Genomic DNA, 22495 nt, shown 5'->3' with positions numbered 1-22495 from the left:
AATGACTAGCAAAATACTGCAATTATTTGCAAGAGTTGAAAACTGTTCCTTTAATAAAAAGTAGGAAGCTGTGTGGGAGAAAAAGGAGTGAAATTCTCTAGCAAGTGAGGCCAGTTGGAATTTAATAATTCACTTTGGCAATCATATTTGTTTAGTCAGCAGGCCAATGTTCCTACTGTGCTACACAATGCCAGGGACAGTCTTCATCTTAAATGCCCACTGTTAAGAGAGCAAATGTTTCTAGCCAAGCTACAGAAATACTATTACTGCAGCAGTCCTTGAATACATATCATTTATTACATATCTCTGAGAAGATCTGTGCAGCACAGAAAAGACTCTTGTTAGTTCAGAGATTAATTTGCCTGAGATGGCACCAGGGTATTTGAAAATGTGTTATTAAGCAATATTTCAGAAGTGGCCTATGTGTCAGCAGATAGTTATGCTCTAGTTATAGAATATAAGATAGTCTCCAAACGATATTTTTAACATCTCCTTAGTAATATAAACAGAGACCAAGATATGGAAATCTCTCATGGTTTTCTCTTTTTATTGCAGTGTTTTAGTCTTCAAGGAGACTTTCCTCATCACTGTTCATTGAAATTAACTTCCTTTTCAAAAGTCAGATATAAAAGTGAAGAGATTATAAGAGCAGGTATATATTGCTATAGTTTTAAAAGCAGACAGATGTAATGAATAATTAGAATAACATAAAGTAACATCTACTGTGCAAACAGCTCAAATTTATAAATAACAAACTAGCCATCTATGGAAGGTTCCTATAGAAATCAGGGATGTAAAGAAATAGAAAATATATAAAACTGAATTTATATCTGTACACATCTCCTCATACAAATATGTTTCCTGTGCTTAGTCTCTGGTTCCCTTATATTTAGACTCTTAAATATAATTTAATTGGTTAAATTAACACTTCACCAGGATTTGCCTTTTAGTAGTTATGTATGGTAACCCATAAGCCACAGACCTTTTTTAACTGGTACATATTCAAATAATGCCTAGCAAATATTTTGTTTTCCTTTCATAAATATACAGCAGAAATGTTTGTGGAAAAATATAAACCTTTTTTCAATGGAGGAGGAGAGAGAATTAGGTGTTTGGAGAGAGGGAAATTCTGTGCATAAAAAAGCACAGAGTTTCATAACTCCAAGGCAATGAGACTTGTGCAGTTAGTCCCAAACAGGATTACTTCCTTTCCATCAAAAAGTGCCTTGATATAACCCCACCCACCACCAGTGACAGGGACAGAACCCACACAGCATAGTCCAGGAGAGGTGAGCCTCCTGCACATCAGAGACCCAGAGTGGGGCCTGGTGGTACCAGAATGAAGAGTGATTTCTTGGTGGTGCATGGGGAGCTGACATTTTTTAGAATGCACTAGAGGAAAACAATTAACTCAGAGAAATAGTTTTAAAAGACTCAATGTTCAAGTCTGAATTTAGAGCAGTAATAGATTGAGATTTAAAAATCTTCAAACTTATACTACAAGAGCTGACCAGGAAGCTCCAAGAATGACAGGTGTGGAATGAAGAAACATCACAAAGCAAAAGAAGTGCCAAGTCTCATTTAACACCCTCAGCCTCAACTGTCTATGAATTTGGTTAAGTTCTCTACTTGGAAGACAAAAAGTCATGCTGTATATAACTTGATAAATAATAATTTCATTTTAAAAAAACCTTTTTAGAAAATTGTGAATAGTTTCCCTCTAGCATTCCTCATAGTCCTTGCTGAAGAGGGCAGCTGTGATACAGAAAAATAACATCCCTTTATGGCTACCTTTGCCAAAATAGCTTCTCACTCTACAGGCCCAGTCTGACCCAAACCTCAGAATCTCCTGGACTAAGAACAACTCAGACCATTGTGATTCCGAAGTATCTCAGTACTAGAGAAGACACCAGGATGGCCAGGAGACAATGGCAGCATTAGAAGGCCCTAGTTGAACAGAATATATAATTTCATTTAACAGCTGCTGAAGCTCATTACGCTGGCATGAATGATTCTTTACAACCACAAAAAGAAAGAAAAACAGACAGCAGCCTATTTACAGATGCAGTGAGAGCTGTCCCTTGCTTTCCAGCTTTCAAGGGAAGCAGAACATGTCTGCATAATAACTTTAACCTATAATTCAACGCTATTTAAAAGTGTAGCTTGCAATAAGCTTACAGAGATATTTTTATACAACGTTTTCAAAACCTCCACAATCTCTCAGCAGTTCCTGACTGTATTGCTTCCAGGCTTGCTGTTACCTGCTGTGGGGCCAATCAGGCAGCAATCTAGCCAGCCCAGGAAATCTCTATGGCACATACCCTCCCTGCACTCAAACGTTTCTCTCCAAACATACTTTGTCCATCTTCATGTTTTCAACCTGAGGAAAGTAGAGCTCAAATGCCTTCCACAACTTTTCCAGCTTAGTGTTCTTTCTTTTGTGATATTCAGCACCTTATTCTTTACTTTAGATTCTCTGCCACTTACTGAGTAACCTTGAGCAAATAATTTGGCTTTTCTATGCCTCAGTTTCCTCACATGTAAAGTTACGAAGACACCTACCTCACAGAGCTATTGTCAGGATTAAATTATGACTAACACAAGTAAAGCACCTAGAACAGTTCCTGGCACATAGCATACACTCAAAAAATGCCATTCAGAGTTTCATTATTAGTAGCACTACTTAGGACGTCATACGCCATTACTACTGATTTCACACATACATCTTCTACTCCACCTCAAGAAAAATTGCCTGAAGGCAAGTATTGGCATCCAGAGGGAGTAAGGTGCACATTAGTACCCTTCCTCACCCTCCTCCCTCTTCCTACTCCTTCTCCACTCTGCACCCACATCCCAAACACACACACTGAGGAGTACTGCTATGATGGGTCAGGTTTACAGACATTTTCTTGGCCAGTGGGTAAGTTAAAGGTTCAAGGACACACAGACGTGGTCGTTATGCCATTTGCAGACTTCCATGGGGACATTCTTCCTCCCAAAAGCAAGCAGGAAGGTGTGTTCTGGAAAGGTCCCAACTTTTGCTTCTCTTCCATCTTCTCAGATAATCTTTCTTCTTCAACATATGTCATAAAAAGAACTGCCCAATATAGGGCTCTAGGTTACGGGAGTGTGAAATGAGTAATTCCAGTGTAGCTCATCAGCATTCTACAGTGGGGTTGAAGCAGATGTCCTACTTAGTAATGAGATGTTATTCTGTTTTCTTTTCCTCTCCTTAGCATCTATTTCCTGTGGAACTTTTTCAGAGAGGGGTAGCTGATTTCAGGTAATGTTGGGGCTTTGGTCCACATACCATCATATTTGCACTCTTATGTGTAACCATAGGGATCAAGGTTTCTTCAACGTTGCACCTTTCAGCACCTAACACCATTCTTTATACAAACAGGTATTCAATATTTATTAAGTAAGCGGTTGTTCACCTTTTTATTTTTATTTATTTCTTTATTTATTTTGAGAAAGGGTCTCACTCTGTTGTCCAGGATGGAGACCTTTTTATTTTTTAAATATTACTAACATTCTGGTAGGGTCAGTCACAATGATGGCAGTCCTACTATTTAACTAAACTAAATTCAACATTTAAAGACCATTTCATAATAACAAATACTAGTCTAATGCCTACTAGTAAATTTCAAACTTGTCATTATGACCTACAAGGCTTTACAATTCCTGGCCTTTTCTTACCTCTGACTCTGTTTTGCTGATTTTGTACCAGAATACTTCATAATTTTTACTTGATCTGATACCTCTGGTCATTTGCACCTGCTGTTCCCTCCCTGGAATGTTTTTTCCCCAAAATTGCACATGGTTGGCTCCTCCTGATGACTTCTGTCTCAGGACAAGGAAGGAGACCATAGCATGAAGACAAGGGAATGAAGGAACTGTTCCCCTGAGGAAATGACAATTGGATTGAGACCTAAAGTATTAATATGCATGTGTGTTTATGTGTATGCATGGGTATATGTGTTTGGAGGTAGAAGTGAATAAAATAAGAGCATTCAATCTATGCAGAGGGAAAAGATGAGGCAAAGATTTTGAGACATGAAGGAATAGAACAAGGTTGTCTGAACAACTGAAAGTCAGTGGTCAGTGTAGGGGGACAGCAGTAGGTAGGGCATACATCAGATCACAAAGACCTCTTTAGAGTAAGCTCCACAAGAGGGGCAATATAGTACTTACACACATTAGCCCTAAAGTAATACCTTAAACTATGATACAGATTAATCATTCTTCAAAAGAAAAAAAGAAAACTCAGCCAGGCGCAGTGGCTCACACCTGTAATCCCAGCACTTTGGGAGGCCAAGGTGGGCGGATCACGAGGTCAGGAGTTCGAGACCAGTCTGGCCAACATAGTGAAACCTCATCTCTACTAAAAATACAAAAATTACCCAGGTATGGTGGCACACACCTGTACTCCCAGCTACACAGGAGGCTGAGGCAGGAGAATTGCTTAAACCCGGGAGGCAGAGCTTGCAGTGAGCCGAGATCACGCCACTGCACTCCAGCCTAGGCAACAGAGTGAGACTTTGTCTCAAAATAAATAAATAAATAAAATAAAATAAAGAAAAAAAAATCGTCCTGCCTTCATTGGTATTCTCTTATTCTTTTCTAATCTAGAAAATCAACAGTGCTAGAAAAGTGTTAGTGACCCTAGGACTTTAAAATTTCCTTCAGCCAAAGTGAGCTACCATATCCTGAGATTCAGGGGATGGGACTGCTCTTACAATTCCTTGAGAGCTTGTTTTCTAACTCTAAACTTAACCTTAACTTCTCCAGCACTAGTCTTACTGTTGTCTCAGGTGGTAAACTGAATGAAAGTAGTTTTAATTCACTATTAGCATATCACACATATTCAATAACAATTACATGTGTACCAACAACCTAAATAGATTCTATTCTATACAAAAAGAACAGAGAAATTACCTTTCAGTAAACTGCATTTTCATAAATTGAATTTTATCTTTTAAATAGTCTTAAAATTTTAGAATTTCCAATAACTCATGATGATTTATTTTTTATTACACAGAGATTTTAGGTCAAATTATAAGAAATCAATAAAATCAAACCAGAAACTGAAGTTAAAGTGCAGAAAAGTTAATTATTTCAATGAACATTATTGTTTTTATGAATTAACAGTATGCGGATTTCCTAATTTCTTACTCAGTATCTGACCATCTCAATTTATTTTAAGCCAAACATAGATTCACTGGGGTATAAGAGGAGAATGAGAATTGCAGAAAGACAACTATATACCTGATATGGCCAAGAAAGCCACTGAAAGCACATCAAAAAGAACAAATGTTTGAAAATTAAATTTTCTAGATAGGCATTCCATCATTTAAAGATTTGTATTCTAAAGATAATTTTAATCTAATATGATTAAAGAGTAATAAATTTGGCAAAATCACTTCTTTGATATGCACTTAGAAAGATCTATTATGCACAAAACATGAACACTCAAAGTTGAATGTTTGGATTTGCAACTTTTACCAATTCTCTGACTCATTTCTGCAGGGTTACACTCAGTGCAAATAAATCTTCATTCAAATAGGCCAACAATGTTTTTATTGCATTAACATCACACATCCTGAAAATAAATATATTTTTACTGACTGTGGGAATTATGACTACAAATGCTACTGTTTTATGGCATTAAGATATTTATTTGTATATTTAACTACATGCATTTCTTCAGCGTTTACATAACTTTTCCTTCACTGAAAGACTATTGGTATAAGCATTTCATCTTTTCAAATGTTTACTAAAAAATACCAAATTCCAAAATTCAGAAATTGTAGTCCGGCCCTACAAGGAAACACACGAAGAATAACAAGCTGATGATGTTATCATACTGTAGAATATTTTATATTTTCCAACACACTTGCTAATATGTTATTTCACATCCTGAAATATGTTATCATTTTTGAAATAAGAGCTGTGGAAAGATTCTAATATTACTAAGAGTTGTAAAGGCACTCGATGGAGCTCCTTCATTAATTTCTCTAACCATTCAGGGCACTGAAGTCTGTAGGGACATTAAGTTCACATTTAGTGTTTGTGCTAAATGAATCCCCAACCTACTTTGTTTTAATTTGCATCAAAAAGCCTCTACCCTGAAAGTACTGCATTATTAAGGTTATATAATAATGAGGTATACAAATTAGGAAAGGCAGATTTAGCATCACTTGCTTGGCAACATTAACTTGCCCATCACATTCATATTGAGATTTTAGAAGTGTACATTAGTGAGACACTTCTCTGTGCATTACAATAGAAGTCTATTAAATAATATTTAATTCATTGACTATTATTTCTAATAATAAACACATTCAGAGGCTACTTTTTTTGCGTTTTATTTATTGGCTTTTTGCCATTAGGAGGTGTAAAAATGAGGAGGAAAAATAATAATCATAAAAACCCTCAATCTCAAATGATTTATCAGCTTCGTTCTGTATTTGGCAGTGCACAAAAACAACTACAGCACACACTAGCAAATTTATCTTCCATATCTACAGAATACTTTTTATGATACAGAACCACATGAAGAAAGTCTTCTCTATTATTTTAGTGAGATTGTTAACATAGTACACTAAGCACCACCTTTAAAATTTCAGTAAGGTGCTTCCAAAATTAAGATAAACAATTAACTTTCTGTTACTCTTCTGATACAGAAAAAAAACTAGCAACTTTGAATTAGTGTTATTAAGCTACCAAAAATCGATACCGGTCAGGAAAGATTGTTTTCCCCTTAAATGGCAATATTTAGCTAAAATGTTAGTAAAAGAAAACAGAGCAATTCTGACAGAAATCTGAATAGAAAGGGGTTTCTCAGGTCTAGGTAACTAATTCCCATGCAGGACGGCCTTCAAATGCATTTCCCTTGTCTCCACAGTCCTCCCGTCTGGTTTTAGTTATTTTGTAGTAGAGGAAAGGCTTCATACATGTGTAATATTTATAGACAGCATCATTGTAAAATGGAGTGCAAGTTCAAATCAGAGTTTTAAGGTCAGGAAAAATAAGTATCATTTAAATGAATCACCACTGACACTTTTAGAAGCTCTTAACTTCCTTTAGAAATCTCCCTTTCAAGCATGTGCCAATTTTTATTTTGGCAAATCATGAATAAAAACCAAATGTATAATACTTTTGATGATTACTCAGTGTGGTGCTATTTTTTAAACATTACTAACTTTATAGCAACACTCACATAACAATTAACTAACACATTTTGACAGCGTTTTATTTTCAGTAACTGACCTCCTACAGTCCATTTTAAGAATTTTATGTTTTAGTTTATAGATATTTTATTATGCTTATACGTCAGATTTTAAAAATTATAAGAAAAAAACATGAAAGCAATTAGTAAGGGTTTCTAATTTATGTTAAATATTAGTTTATCTTATCTAAGTGCATGCATGGTAACTTTGTCCACGTAGTGGTAGAAACATAATACTGAAAACTTTAGAAGTTATGTTTTTTTGTAAAATAAAACATTGCATCCAGATCTTATTTCAATTATAAATAACACACTGTTGAAAATTGAAAAGTGGAAAATGTAGAGGGCAGTAAGGTTATTTTATATACATATGTGTGTATATATATGTGTGCATGCATACATATATACAGAGAGAGAGCGAGATGGTAGTCTCACTCTGTCGCCCATGCTGGAGTTCAGTGGCACCATCTTGGCTCACTGCAACCTCTGACTCCCAGATTCAAGTGATTCTCAGTCACCCGAGTAGCTGGGATTACAGGTGCGCGCCACCACACCCAGCTAATTTTTGTATTTTTAGTGGAGACAGGGTTTCACCACGTTGTCCAGGTTGGTCTCAAACTCCTGACCTCAAGTGATCCACCCGTCTCAGCCTCCCAAACTGCTGGGATTACAGGCATGAGCCACCGTGCCTGGACTATTGACGTTATTTAAAAATAGTATTTCACATTATTACTGTGGAAATGTGGGGCACAAGACATAAGAAATACTAGGTATTAAGTTCAAAACTACCCAGAATGGCTTATGGAGGTTTGTATTTGTTGATTTTAAAATATTTAAAAGTGTTGTAATTTTTACAAATTAAAAAGTTCCCATAACTAATTATTTACATGAACAAAATGACCAGATAAGAGTGAAAAAATGGAAAATTTAGAGGGCAGTAAGGTAAGGAAGAGGATATAAAATAACACAGGAAGAGAACCTAAAGAAAGTGAAGGTCAAAGATTTAGGAAAAGTTTAACCGTTTCTTCAAACCTATAGTCATTTACCTAGGAAATATGGCTGGGTGCCCCCAGAAAAACAGCCAAGTTATTTGCTCTAGGTGTTTCCAGTTTACCCTCAGTTCCAGACCCAGGGCCTGGCAGAGGCCTCCCCAAGCCCCTTGCATTTCAGTGGCAGTTGATGAACCTCTCATGGCCCAGCATGACTAATTGAGTTTTTTCACTTGATAGCTTTATGTATGAGGGAAACTTAAAGACATTTCTAACACATACTTCTCTCCATCCCAGGTATTAGTATAAATGCCTACTATTTTAAATAGTGGTATGATCATACTGTTTTAGTATCACTTCTTTATCATCATCACCAATGGGTACTAAACAGGGAAAAGAAACTCTTTTACATTAATGGAAACACTATACATTTATAAAATACTGTGTTTTAGAGGACAAAAGATATCACCTTCATATTTTTCTAAAGTGTCTAGTTTCTATTTAAGTGTATACTTAATATTTCTATACTTAAGTGTATACTTAATATTAAACAAATCCATCATAAGAAAAATATGTGTTTACAAAAAAGGCAAATTAGAAATTATGTCCATCACAGAAATCTTCCACAGGATTCTGAATTTTAAAATTGTCTTCATATATTTAGGACAGAATTTGACGCATTTATTATTTTTAAGAGATATGAGTTATTGCATAAAACTAAGTTAAAAGTTCAACCAAATGGAAACAGTATCCATAAATTCCTAAAATACTATTCTAATCATCTAAAACAAGAATAGGTTTTTCAAATAACAGAGTTAGTTGAATCAGCATTTGTTTATTTTATAGACACTTTATTAAGCTGAGAGCTGCTACTTTATTACTTAAAGACTAAGCCTATAAGGAAATAAAAGGGGTTTAATCCAAGTAATGTGAAAGTAACTAACCCTTCACCTTACTTTTTTCCCCCAAATAATTTTGGTTTCATTAATGGATTCTTTTTGTGAATGGGTCTAAAAAACACCTATTTTGAAACTGCAGAAAGGGCGGGACAAATCACTTCATAGATTTGCTTGTGAAATATTGCCCTACTATACTTTTAAAAATAATTAAAATACTATAACACATTTCCTTACTTCTCCCACAAATACTTTCTTTTTGACATTGCAAATTCTATGCATACACAGAGCACCTCTTCAATGCCCTGCTGAAGCCCTCTAAAAATGTACAGAGACGGTTTTTAAGTGATTTAATTTATACCATTTTAATTCAAGCTTTGTAAAAATGTATCAAAGAGATAGCAAGGTATTCAGTTTTAGTAAACAAGATAATTGCTCCTAAAGTAGCCCCTTGAAGTCCGAGGCAGTAGGCAGCTGCAAACATCCGACTGAAAGCCCATCTATGGCTTCACAGCTTCCAGTCGAGGATGTTTACAGTCGCTCACTGTCAACAGCCATATACCTTCTTTAGCTTTCTGTTCGGTTAACCTGAAGAAGTAATCCCAGCAAGTGTTTCTAAGATGTGCAGGCAACGATTCTGTAAATTACTGAAGCCTCATTCAAACAGCAATATTCTAGAAAATGTCTCAAATTCAAAACAAACAAGAAGGCTCATGGATGTCTATTACTCATCACCGAGTTTCTAGTTTCTATAAAATTTTGTGATATACTAAGATAACATATGTAAACTGTTTCATTCATTATTGTTAGCCACAAGAAGTAAATAGGCAAGTGGCCAGGTTACTTAACATGACTTCAACATGCATTATGTAATTAAAATCCTTTAAGCAAAAGTGACCAAACACAGAAACTAAATCTTAACAGCATAAAGCATACATTTAACATTAAATACTGCAGTTAAGTGAGCTTAGACTACCAGTGAAAATATAAAAGGTCTACTTTAAAAGTTATAAACTCTGACAAAAAAAAAAGAAAGACTTACGTGCTGCTTTTATGGATCGCTTTTGCTCTAAAGTCTGCTCCCAGAGAGGACTTGTACAGTCAGCTGATTTTTGAAAGAGTAAGCAACAATCAGGAGAAAAACAGAAAAGAATAACGAGGTATAACACAGGCATATATCAGTATGTGGATCAAAGTTTCCCACTGGAAAAACACAGAACCTATCACTCACAACAGTGACGCACATTAACTCCAAATTTGAATGTTTTGAATTCCACTCCCATTCTCTTATGAAAATAAATGAGGAAAACTGAAGGTTAAGCTCCATCAGTCACTACTTCCCTAAAGTAATTCAAAACCATTCCGAGTCTAGTGAAAGATTAAGTTGATACAGAAAAGTGGGTGTGCCTTTCCCTGAGATTTGTTTTTAGATGAAGTTACCGTAAGATTCTTAAATTGCATTAAGTCTTACTAGTTTGTGATACCAAACCCGAAACAAAAATAAAATCCACACAAAAAGCATCATGCTTACTGAAACTAACAAATATGAAGAACTCCATAAATTACTTTTTCAAAGCAAAGGGTAACTCTATCCCATTAAGGTTAAAAAAGTTAATCTTTGAGTCAGCAGGTGAAAACAAGCTGAATTATGTTGTGGCCTTTTTCTTTATTAACTAAGGACTTTGAACTATTAAAACTTCCTAGGGAACCCGTTTTCTCAATGGGTCAAGTCACATAGGGGAACAAAGCAAACTTTATCAGTGCTGTGCAATTCTACATTCCAGAAATTCTTACTACTTGGCATTCATATACCACTGCTGACTAGAGCTTGGGTCAATCCACCAAACTCAGCTATGGCTACCAACCTTGTGAACTTCTCACCAAGATACCCACTTCTTTTAAGTTAGCCACGACTAGACAGGCAGAGTACTCTTTAATTAAAATAGATAAATACCAAGGCTTATACCCTGGGGGGACATTGTATATCAGTGACTTTTTAAAAAAAAAATATTTTTACTACCATAAATTTTTCTCAAAGTGACAGGTCCCCTACTTGCCTTGGAATCTTACTGGTTTTAAGTAACTGTAAATTAACATGTAAAACAGTGACAAGTAAATACTAAGCAAACAGCCTCAAATAACAAATAATTGCTTAAATAATTCTATTGCCACCCTCTCACTTGGAGAATTGCTGATCCAAGTGGGACCAATACTACTCAGTAACCAAAAAAATAAGCATGTAGTTTAAGTAACACTGAGTCTCAGTTAAACTGGCAAAATTATCTGACATCCGATTGGAATAAATCTGCTTTAGCTTTCACATAGATTTCACCTATCTCATATCTTGCTAAAAGAGGAGCCCACATACATACAGGCAATAAAGTGCTTTTCTATTTATGAACTCTTATAACTAAGATCTCATGGTCTTTACACTTTGTTTAGTGAACTTTTGATGTTTATTCATGAAGTTCTGAGCAAAAGACTGTGTTTTCAAAGTTATGTTAAGGAATTCATTGGATCAGCAATTCTCCAAGTGAGAGGGTGGCAACAGAATGACCAGGACAGCTTCTTCTAACCCCGCATACCTGGATTGCCTCTGCCACATCCACATTGCAATTCTTATTCAGTTGATGGGGAGGCTGCTGGGTATGTGAATTTTGCAAAAGCTATCAAACAATTTTGCTACACCTCCAGGGCAGAGAACCATTGATCTAGAAGGACTGAGCTAAATAAGTTTAAGACTAAAAAATCTTGCCATGACCTGAGAAATATGACCAGTAAATCCATTTAAAAATTGTGAATTAAAAACAAACATGGCAGAATAAGATCCAACTGTGTTCAATACATCAGACCCTGACTTGTCTTATATAACGCTAGAAATGCTTACAAAAAACAATGTAACTACTTTAAAACCATAAGGATACTCTTTAGCCCTGTTAGACAAGGTCTCTAAAGTCTTCCCACCCTAAATTGCAAATCTGGATGTCTGCACCCTGGACAGGCTTTATTATATTCCTCACATCAGTTTTAAGTGCTTGCAGGATTAATTCTTTCTGGTGGAGAGTTTAGGAGTAGCCTGAGATAAAGTGTAAAAATTTTTTTTAGCTACCCTCAACCATTCAACCCTCTTCCACCCTTCTCCTGTCCACATAACCTTCTCATCCTCTATTCTTGGAGTGTTTGTAGTGAAACTCTAAGAATGAATATGTCCCATCTCAGCACTGGACCCAGTGCCCACGTTCTACATCCTCCAATCCTCCATCTCTTTGGGGGCTTAGTGTCCAGGGTAGCTGCATTAATAGTTTTGGCATTCATCCTCTGTCATGTTGCTTTGGAAAAACACACTTAAAGACAAGAAATCTAGGTGGTCTTTTATATCTTTTCTAGAAAGCATACATAGAATTGATCTGAAATTGAAGTGACCTAAATGTACAAAATTCTGCCCTTTAAAATTAATCTTTACCTTCTCTGATTCAATCTTTCACACACAATCCACACTCTTTTAGTCTAATTCAAGGGCTTCTAATTCATTATATTTCCTGCTACCGATGATAATGATGAGCCTTCCCTTGAATTTCTTTGTAATTAATACAAATACAGACCTACTTACTCCTTGCCTCATGAAAGTGGACGAATGCTGTAAGAATTTACTGGGAGTGATTGACCATGGATTGTGCAAATGTGAAAGATTAAATAATTCAAATTCTAGGAAAAAAGTATTATCTTGGATAGTATAGAGCTTACAGTTATAAGGAATAAAATCTCTTCTACTCTAGAAATGAATATCGCTTAAATATCATTCTCTGATAAAATGGTAATGAAAAATAAATTGAGAATTCAGCAAAAGTGTATGTACTCAAGTTTAAAGCCTTAATTTTAATACAACCTCAACTAGGTACTTGTTGTATGATAAATAATGCCTATACATGATCTCATTTCATTCCTGCCACAGCAAGATAAGGCATCTATAATCATTACCATCACAGATAAGGACAACAGGCTTGGAGAATTGAAATCACATCCGTTACTCACTTTTCTATTTTGATTTTTTTTATTGTAAGCTTTTCTGAATCATGTGTGGAGTACTGGAAGGTGTGGGTTTCAATAAATATGAAGTAGTCAATCACAGTTCAATGAAAATTGTATTTTCTTTTAAAATTAGGCATAAAAAGTTAACAAATGAAAAAATGTTTGAGAGTAGAAACAAATATCCAGATCCTTTGGTGATAAAGCAGTTCATTCAGTCACTCATTGATTCATCATATATATTCACTTGCCAAACTCTCCTCTAAGGTAATACTGATTTACTATCTATGCTGGGGTTCCCCAGATAGGAGATCTCAAAGCTTGTCAGATAGCTTTCTTAGTTGTGGTCACCCTACTTTCTTCCTCCTGCACTGGAACCCCCATCTGGCTGGAGCCCCTCCTTCCTACTTTGGCTGGCATTCTTGCAAGGGAGGGGGATTCCAGAGAGTCAGGGTATCCCAGCCCCCAGGCTAATAAGGGACTTTCCACCCCACTCCCATCCTGCTCCCTCCCTTCCTTCAGGCACTGTCAGCAGTTCCCTGGCACCTCCCTTAGACCACCTGCTGGCTCATTTCACTCCTCCCCAGGGGCTCCTGCTCCAGGAGACTCCTCTCAGGAAGAGCAACCCTAACCAAGAAATGCCCTTCTATTGAAATAGGTCTTATTTCTAAAGGGACGTTAGGTAGATTTAAGATGAATTTCACTGTAATAACTACATGGCTGAATTCATACTCCAAATAGCTGTTTTATTTTTTAAAAAAGATCAAAACTGTAAGATTAAATTATCTGCACAATAAAAACTGAACATGATTCAGTGTAAAGAGAAATTATTATAGAGGAACACAGTTCTATAATAGAAACTGCATTTTAAAATATACATATTTTATAAATATCACTATTAAACACTCATTTCTAATTTAGGTCAACTGTTCGTAGTTGATATTTCCATCAATATTTTAAGCAACTTAAGTGATTTTGGTGACCTTAAGGAAACACTAGAAAGTAATCTTGCTACTCATTCATTATTTTAAATTTTAAAAAGCATTTCTAAAGCCAAGGTTAGTTTCGAGTCTTTTATTAATCATTTTGTGTAAAACAACAATAATCACCACAAAAAAGCTAGATTTTTGACATACTTAGAAACTAACCCATGCTGAAATTATATAATCATTAGAACAAGTTTACAAAGCTATGCAATGATAAAAAAAATTAGCAGTTATCCCATCGAGTTAAACTCCAAGAAAGAAACTGACATAATCATGTTAAAAATTCATGATTTTTCCCCTCTACTTTTCTGTATTTTACCAATTTTTAATGTGAATACTTTAATACAAATTGTTTTAGAAACAACTGACCCATTTTAGACATAAGAAGTAATATATTTTATATCTCAAGAGTAATGTAGACGGTACCAAGATATTTCTTATTAACAGTTCTCTATCTAGGTAATCTTTGGAAGGAGAGAACACTGCATATACCTCTTCACTGAAGGCTAGGATTCTGTCTCAATCACTGCTGTACCTACTACAGTACCCCATAATGTGCCTTTTATACAGTGGATGTTCAGTATATACTGGCTAATTTTAAGATGTTGATAAGATCTTTAAAACACACCTTATAATTATCCAGCATACTTCTTTTGAACAATTTAAAATCTCACAGCTCTTTAAAAACTGCTTTTTTTCCCCTTTAAAAAGTGATGAAATAGAGACAACAGTTAATAATTGGTACAGATTAGAGCCCTAACAAGAAGATGTGGTTCCCCCTCCGCCCAATCCTGTGGTCTATGAGAACTGTCCAGAGACCAGCCAACGCTTTTGCCAAGGTGGGAAAACTCGTAGCATTAGACTGTTTTGATAGTGACTGGCACAGACATGTCTCTTAGGCTCATAGCCTGTTCTCTCCCTGAATGGAAACCGGGATACCGACACCTTACAGACCTCTTTTGAGAAGTGACTAAGGTGCCACAAGAGGTGACAAGAAAGTACCACACACATATTAGTGATTTTTCCTTATTATGACTCTGATTATGAACATGTTAGGGCAAATTAAATAGAACAATGTTTACTAATGGATATAAACTACTAAAATGTTATTTGGGCTTTTAAACGAACTATGTGATCTCATTTGACCCCACTGGACATCTATGTTCTCAACTGTAATAAGAGGGTTAATAGATTCTCTCCATAATCCTTTCAGTTATAAAATTCTATTATTTAAATTCCTTCATTGCTTGAATTTATGAGGTAGAGTGCAAACTGGAGAGAGGGAAGGATGGCAGAATTTTGTTTTTAAGTTAAACATACATAAATCATGAAAACAGACTTCCCTTAACTAGTGTGAGTTTTCCTAATACAAAGAACCACCAATTACCCTGAATTCATTCAACATTACTTCCCACACCCACACATTTTTTAAAATAGCAAGACTACAAAATAGTTTGAGTATATTTACAGACACAGTAGTCAGTAACTGGCTTATGAAGCTTTCTATAGAAGAACTTGTCTTCAATATTGTGTGTTTGGATACAAATTGGGTTTGGCATGGGAACTGGGTTGCAAGCAGCAAAATAAAAGAGATTCATATACCTTTACCCATGGCAAACAGTGACACAGCATACCAAAAACAGGGATATGAAATTCTTTACAGCAGGGTACAGTGGCTCACGCCTATAATCCCAGCACTTTAGGAGGCTGAAGAAAGATTGCTTGAGCCCAGAAGTGAGAACCCATCTTTACAAAAATAAAATAAAAATATTAGCCTGTCACGATGGCACATGCCTGTAGCCCCAGATACTCTGGAGGTTGAGGCGGGAGGATCACTTGAACCTGGAAGGTTGAGGCTGCAATGAGCCCTGTTCATGCCACTGAACTCCAGCTTGAGCGACAGAGATACTCTGGCGCAAAAAAAGAAAAAAACAAAAATCTTAAGAGTCCAAGCTTTAAATCAGGTTATCAGATCTTTATGTCACTGCACAGGAGAATAGGCAGCTGATATGGTTTGGCTATGTCCCTACCCAAATCTCACCTTGACTTGGTGGAGATAATTGAATTACTGGGGTGGTTTCCCCCATATTGCTCTTGTGGTAGTGAGTAAGTCTCATGAGAGCTGGTGGTTTTATAAACAGGAGTTCCTCTGCACAAACTTCTTGCCTGCCACCATGTAAGACATCCCTTGCTTTTTCGCCATTTTTGTGAGGCCTCCCCAGCCATGTGGAATTGTGAGTCAATTAAACCTCTTTTTTTAATAAATTGCCCAGTTGCAGGTATGTCTTTATTAGCAGTATGAGAACAGACTAATATAGCAACTTAACTTGAAACAGCTCTCTGCACCTCGAAATCAAAGACACTTTCAGTAGAGTTTTACTGCAAGTTAACGTTTGATTTAAACTGTTGTGGGGCTACCCAAACCTCAGGTGCTCACATAAAGATCTTCTAGATTTTCAACAAAATAACTGCAAACTTCTAAAATAAAAATCAAACAAAGAATAGTTATTAAAAGACTCATGTTATGATTGCATTCTACTGTATTCACCTAATTAATATGTACTCACAGCAGGTTTGTGCTAAATTTGAATCACTAGGGATAACTGATGATGAAAATACAGTGTGACTGGCCCTAATTTTATTCGTAGAGTTAAGCATCAAGAGTGGAGGTTTTTTAAAAAAGCTTAGGTCAACCAAACAGGGCAGCCACAGAAGCAACAGCAATGAGCCATCAACTCCTGTTTTGCTCCTCTTATCTCTAGGGAGGAAAGAGAGTCTGAGAAAGCATGGAATAGCTTCCATTAGCTTCTAGGCCCAGGTTCTCTTTCTGCCTAACTCTAGAAAACCTTGCTGTGGTGGCAATCTAGGATAAACAAATGGGGAGAACAGTGCAAAAAATAAAAATTTCCATGATTATAGGAAAGGATGGACAAGTGGGAGAAACTGATAAATGAAAAAAAATAAGAAAAAAAGCTCCTTTTCCTGCTTTCTATCCCCCAATTTACTGGTGATTCCCAAGCATTTATCAAGAAAAACATCTTTAGTTTACTTTATTTCAGATAAGGATCTAACCAAACCTGCTAAGATCATACTTTTCTATTTGACAAATGAACAACTGTTTAAAAAAAAATTTCTTCAAATCTAGATTTTTACCATTAAGATTAGCTCAATAATTTTGTTTTGTTTTGTTTGAGATGGAATCTCACTCTGGACCAGTGTGGAGTGCAGCGGCGCGATCTCGGCTCACTGCAACCTCTGCCTCCCAGGTTCAAGCAATTCTCGTGCCTCAGCCTCCCGAGTAGCGGGACTACAGCCGCGCCACCACACCTAGCTATTTAAACTTAGTGTTTTTCATAAAAACCAATGAATAATCTACCTTTTCTATAAAGAAAAGTCATTATAGATGATTTGAGAAGCACCCAAAAAATCCTAAATTCCCGAAAGAATTCTTATTCTGACATTAATTTTACATTCTATGGAACAAAAAAATGCCACACTTCCATTTTACCTAAATTATCTGTTAAGAAAAGAGAACTTATATACAAAAGTACTTTATATTAACTTAAAAAATGTAATTGATGAAACCAACGACCCTAATTTAGAGTCTCTGAAACATTAATTTTTAAAAATCACCACATCGGTTAGGATTCTAAGGTACGCAAGTCTTAGTTTTATTCTTATTTTTTTCTTTCTTTCTAATGCTAGTCTTAAAATTGCCTCTGGTATTTTCTAAATGTGCTCAGAAGTCCTAGGGCTCTGGTAGTTTTTTAACTAATAAAATAAACATAGCAATAGAGTACCTGCAGTTCTGCTAACAATATTGTTTATATTACAAGTCCAATCCACAAAGGCTACAGAGAAAAATATCCAGTATAAACAAACATTACTTAGATACCAGTGGCATCTTAAAGCAGCACACCCAAGTCTCAAAATGCAAAAGGGAGAAATTTTCCACTCCCACGATGCCAGGCACAACTCCCTGGTAAAGCACTTGTCAGGTAAAAGACAGTGACATTGCCTCTGTTACTGTGAAGTTGGAGAGGGGGTGTGGGTGTGAAGCACATCAGTAATTCTCTCTTCATTTTTTCACCCTCTTTTTTTCCCCTCAATATATCTCTTCTTTTCCACAATGTCTCTCCTTTCTCCATATTTCCTGCTTTTAGTTGCTCTCCCATCTTCTTCCATCCCCAATTCCAACAAAAAAAGACAGCTTTGTCCTTTAATTCTGTTAACATCAATCTCTAAATTTTATACAACACACAATCATAAACACTACTGGATCATATTTTCAAAAGAATATACAAAGGGCAAAGAGGGGGATGAAATGGGCTGGGGTTAAAGCTAAGAAAAAAATTACCCACTGGTATTTGCAATGCCTAACCTTCTAGCTGAGAGAGAAGTTAAACCCTCCAAAAAAGCAGGAGTCAGCCAAGAAATGCTAGGAGGAGGTAAGACATAGGTTGATGTAGCGCTATGAGAATCACATGAGCCAGTACAGCCACCTCACCAGGCTGGAACAGTCAGCTGAAACCTGAGGAGTGCCTCCTCTTTCTAAGTTTGCTCTTTACTTCTAGAGCCCAAAGGCTTAAAATTGAGGAAGGAGGACATGTTGCTCTTTAAGACTGATCCCAGTTGAGTCCCTGATCCTTTCCAAGTAGACGCATCTTCCCAAACTCTTGCACATACTTCTGTTGCTTCTTAGCACTACTAAGTTTTCCACTCTGCTTACACTTATCATGCTCCCCTTACTTAAGGCCTTACCATTAAATAAAACTTTGTATCTTAGTTTTCTCAATTGTAAAATGAAGATAATTACAATTACAGAGTTAAGAGGATTAAATATTCCAGTATTTATAAAGTGTTTGGGACATGAAAGTATTTGTTTAAATAAAATAAAAATAAAGGAAACCATCTCTGAATGCACATACCCAAATTCAAACGACAATAAGTTTTTTACAATGGTAAAACAGACTTCAAACAGAAAAGAACACTGAGCGTATTGAAGTTGTCACTGTATCATCAATCCTATAGAGTTACTAAGGACTGAGAAAGATTCCCTAAGAAACCAGGCTTTAGCTTAAACTTCCATATTTAGTCAATTTTGGTCCTGAAACACTAATTATTAAGGAAGAAACACATCTATTTATTTTCTGAAACCACATTTTATAAAGTGGAAATATGAGTCTACCCTCAGCATGGAACATCCTGTATCTGACTATTCAGCATTGCACGTCATTTGCATTCTTTAGGTATTATTTAGATAATATTATTCAAGACATTTCACTGTATATTCTAAAAAAAGAGTTTCAAGTGAAATGTCTAAGAGGAACAAACTTACTTTCATTTTGAGTCAGGGCTACAATAAAATGAAAAGGACAGCTATGATGAAAACAGAAAAAAAAAGGGGGGGACAATATTGAAAAAGAGATAAGAAAATGTCAGCTTCATGACAATGGGGCCATCTACTATGTTTATAATGTGTAAATAAGTAAATGATACAATGGCATCAAAACTTACTATAAACAGAGATCAGAGTGATCTTGAATATGGGCCTACCTATCTGCGAAGTATAAAATTACCTCATGAAAGTAAAAACTCTGCTTTAAACTTTTATTTTCCTATTTTAAAACTGCTTTTAAGGTAAAAATATTCTAAAAACATGTCTGGAGTCTCAAGATAAATTACCAGATATTAACAATTATGTGTGTGTGTTTTTTTTTCTATTAGAATTTAGCAAAAAGTTTATTTTTTCCTGGTCATTGAAATATAAATTGAAAAAATTTTAAATTGAAATACCAACTTACAAACCTATAAGACAGCTAACCATATTAAAAATTACTTCTGAAAGACTGATTTCACGAATTTAAGAGCTAGAAAAATTTATACATGTAAACATCTGTTCTCTAAGTTATAGTAATATAATGTTAAGATTTTTAAAATATATGAGATTTTAAAAAATACTGTGTTTACAACAAAATTCTACTCACAGCAATTCAAGGAATATAATTAGAGGTTTTATGAAAATAGATAAATCCTTATTTAATAGAAAGTATTAGCACTGATATTTTTAATCTACACAAATGGAATTTAAAATTTCCAAAAGTTTCTGCTAAAGATATCCAGTTTTGAAGTGTTAAGCTTGTCTAAATTTCAGCATTGTAACTTGAGTTCTAACTTCTGCAGGAAGAAAAGTGCACTTCATTTAAGCAAGAAATTTCCATTACTTCTAGATTAAGAAGCCACACCTCATACAACTACTGACAGGAAAACATTTTAATTCAAACCTCTACCACTACCCAGCCTGAAGCAAAGTTAAAAAAAAAAAAAAAAAAGAAAGACACGAAAATACAAGCACAACTCACATTTTCAAAGAAAGGAAACTCTTGCTAAATAAGTAGCAATTATGCTGAAGAATTTATATGCTAAAGCACGAATGAATATAAAAACACCAGAGCAGTCAACCATAGCTTTAGCACTTTGAGTATGATTAACAGAATGAACTTTCAAAGGTCAATTAAAAGTCAACACACTTTAAAGAGATATTCTTAAGTCTGGTCAATGTATAACAGCACCTCTTAATTCAGGGGTATCCTTCTTAGTTTAAGCATAACGTGCATGGGATAAGTGTACATATATATGCAGAATTACAACATGTCTCCAACCAGATTACTACAGAAAACTCATCCTAGAGTTTTGACTCTGTTAGTATTTTCTAAGTTATGAAATGATTAAAAGAAAACATAAATATATTACTATATAGTACCATCCAATGAAGATGAAATGTTCAGGACTAAGGTTTATCAAGAAGTTGATGCTATTTACTCAACAATTATGAAATCATTCCCAAGGATAATGCTATATTGTCCACAATACATATTATCCAGATACCTAAGTCACCCCCCATTAACCTTCCCTGAATTCTTGTGGTTGAAGAGTTTGGAAAAAAGGAATATGGCATTTAAAAACTGCCAAGTTCAGCATCAGAAATTTCTGGGATAGTACAGAACAAGTCCTGAAGGCACTAAGTGCCCATTACTGACCATTTCCATCCAAAAACTCAGTAAGATCTTCAATCCCATCCCACGTGAACTAGGTCAAGTTGTCCAAGAACCTCAGAATGAGCATAGACCACCAAGATTATCTGACCCAATCCTCTCCACTTAACAGATCAGCAAATAAAGATCCAGAGAGGTAAAGTAACCTGGTTTGGCTTACACGGCTCCTTAGCAGATGTCTTAAAACTCAGTCCAGTGCTTTCTTCTCTTCATAAAGTCCATCATATACTTTTTTTTTTTTTTCCCATTAGGACTTTAAGACCAGGACATAATTGCCCAAATAACTGTGGCTACCGTCAGAATTCAGAGAAAGCTGGGATTTTTAAGAAGCTAATGATCTGGGAAGGCTCCAAGGAGAAGCTGGAAATTGAAGAATGAGTAGAATCTGGGTGGTTTGAGAGGAGGTATCACTAATGAGGGAAGCAATATGGCTCATGCACACATGTTGAGCCTGCCACGTTCCTGAACTACAGAGACAATGTTTAGAGGAAAATGGGGTTTTAAGGCCACCTTATAAGCCAGGCATAAAAGGTTCAATTTGATGAGGGAACAAACAGAAAGTTATTAGGGGACTTTAATTTTAGAAACCTGATGTGATGAACGCAGAGACTAGTCTAGCAAAAGGTGTGCAAGAATGGAAGTGGGAAGAGAGAAAGACTTGAGGTGCTTCACAGGGGTCTGTTTAATACTATTAATACCTTATTGGGCTTTTGTGAGGAACAAGTGAGCTGATAGAAGACAAAGTATTTGACAAGAACAAATGCCCTAGAAAGCAAAATTATATTAAAAGTCTGGGGGTAGGGGCCTCTCTGACCATATCTCCATGTTTTGGTGACACACACTTCTCTATAAAAGCAAATTTGGAGATGAACTGTGGATCTTTTCCTATAAGATCATAGAAATCTCTTCCCTTCAATATTTCCAAAAGCTAGATCCCAAGGGGGAGAGACAGCTGCCATCCGTAAGCCCCTGCAAGGCTATAGATCAGTAAGGCTAAAGTCCAAAACTAGGATTCTGTCTTTGAGGCAGACCACATAATCAGTGTTTCTGAAAGTGAGTCAAGAAAGTATATAATTAAGGGCTAAATAAGGTAGTACAAGTAAAGAAAAGAGTAGAAGAGACAGTACCTGAGCCAAGGAGATACATGATGAAAGTTATTAGCTGGCACTGCAACATTGCAGTCCACATCCTTCTCCCATCCCTTTTCCCTCTGTTCAACAACTACTACTTCCATTTTGTCCAGAGGTACTTATCTCCTCCTGCGTTGCGTTGTCTTCCTCTTTTTTTCCTTCTTCTACAGCAACTCTCCAGG

At 35.8% G+C, this 22495-nt stretch overlaps 1 protein-coding gene across 1 annotated transcript in view; it reads right to left on the bottom strand.

Moving 5' to 3' along the window:
- The window catches only part of LOC105479556 (translation initiation factor IF-2), a gene marked incomplete at its 5' end in the record, with an annotated part of 108038 nt that overhangs the window by 81328 nt on the left and 4215 nt on the right, over positions 1–22495 (bottom strand). Inside the window, one exon of the mRNA XM_011737566.2 lies at positions 1–22495. This exon is cut by the window's left edge and continues 40880 nt beyond it.

This window comes from Macaca nemestrina, chromosome 5, assembly GCF_043159975.1.
Source record: "Macaca nemestrina isolate mMacNem1 chromosome 5, mMacNem.hap1, whole genome shotgun sequence".
Classification (NCBI taxonomy): Eukaryota; Metazoa; Chordata; class Mammalia; order Primates; family Cercopithecidae; genus Macaca; species Macaca nemestrina.
Note: the sequence above shows the minus strand (reverse complement) of the source record. Positions and strands in the feature narration are given on the sequence as shown.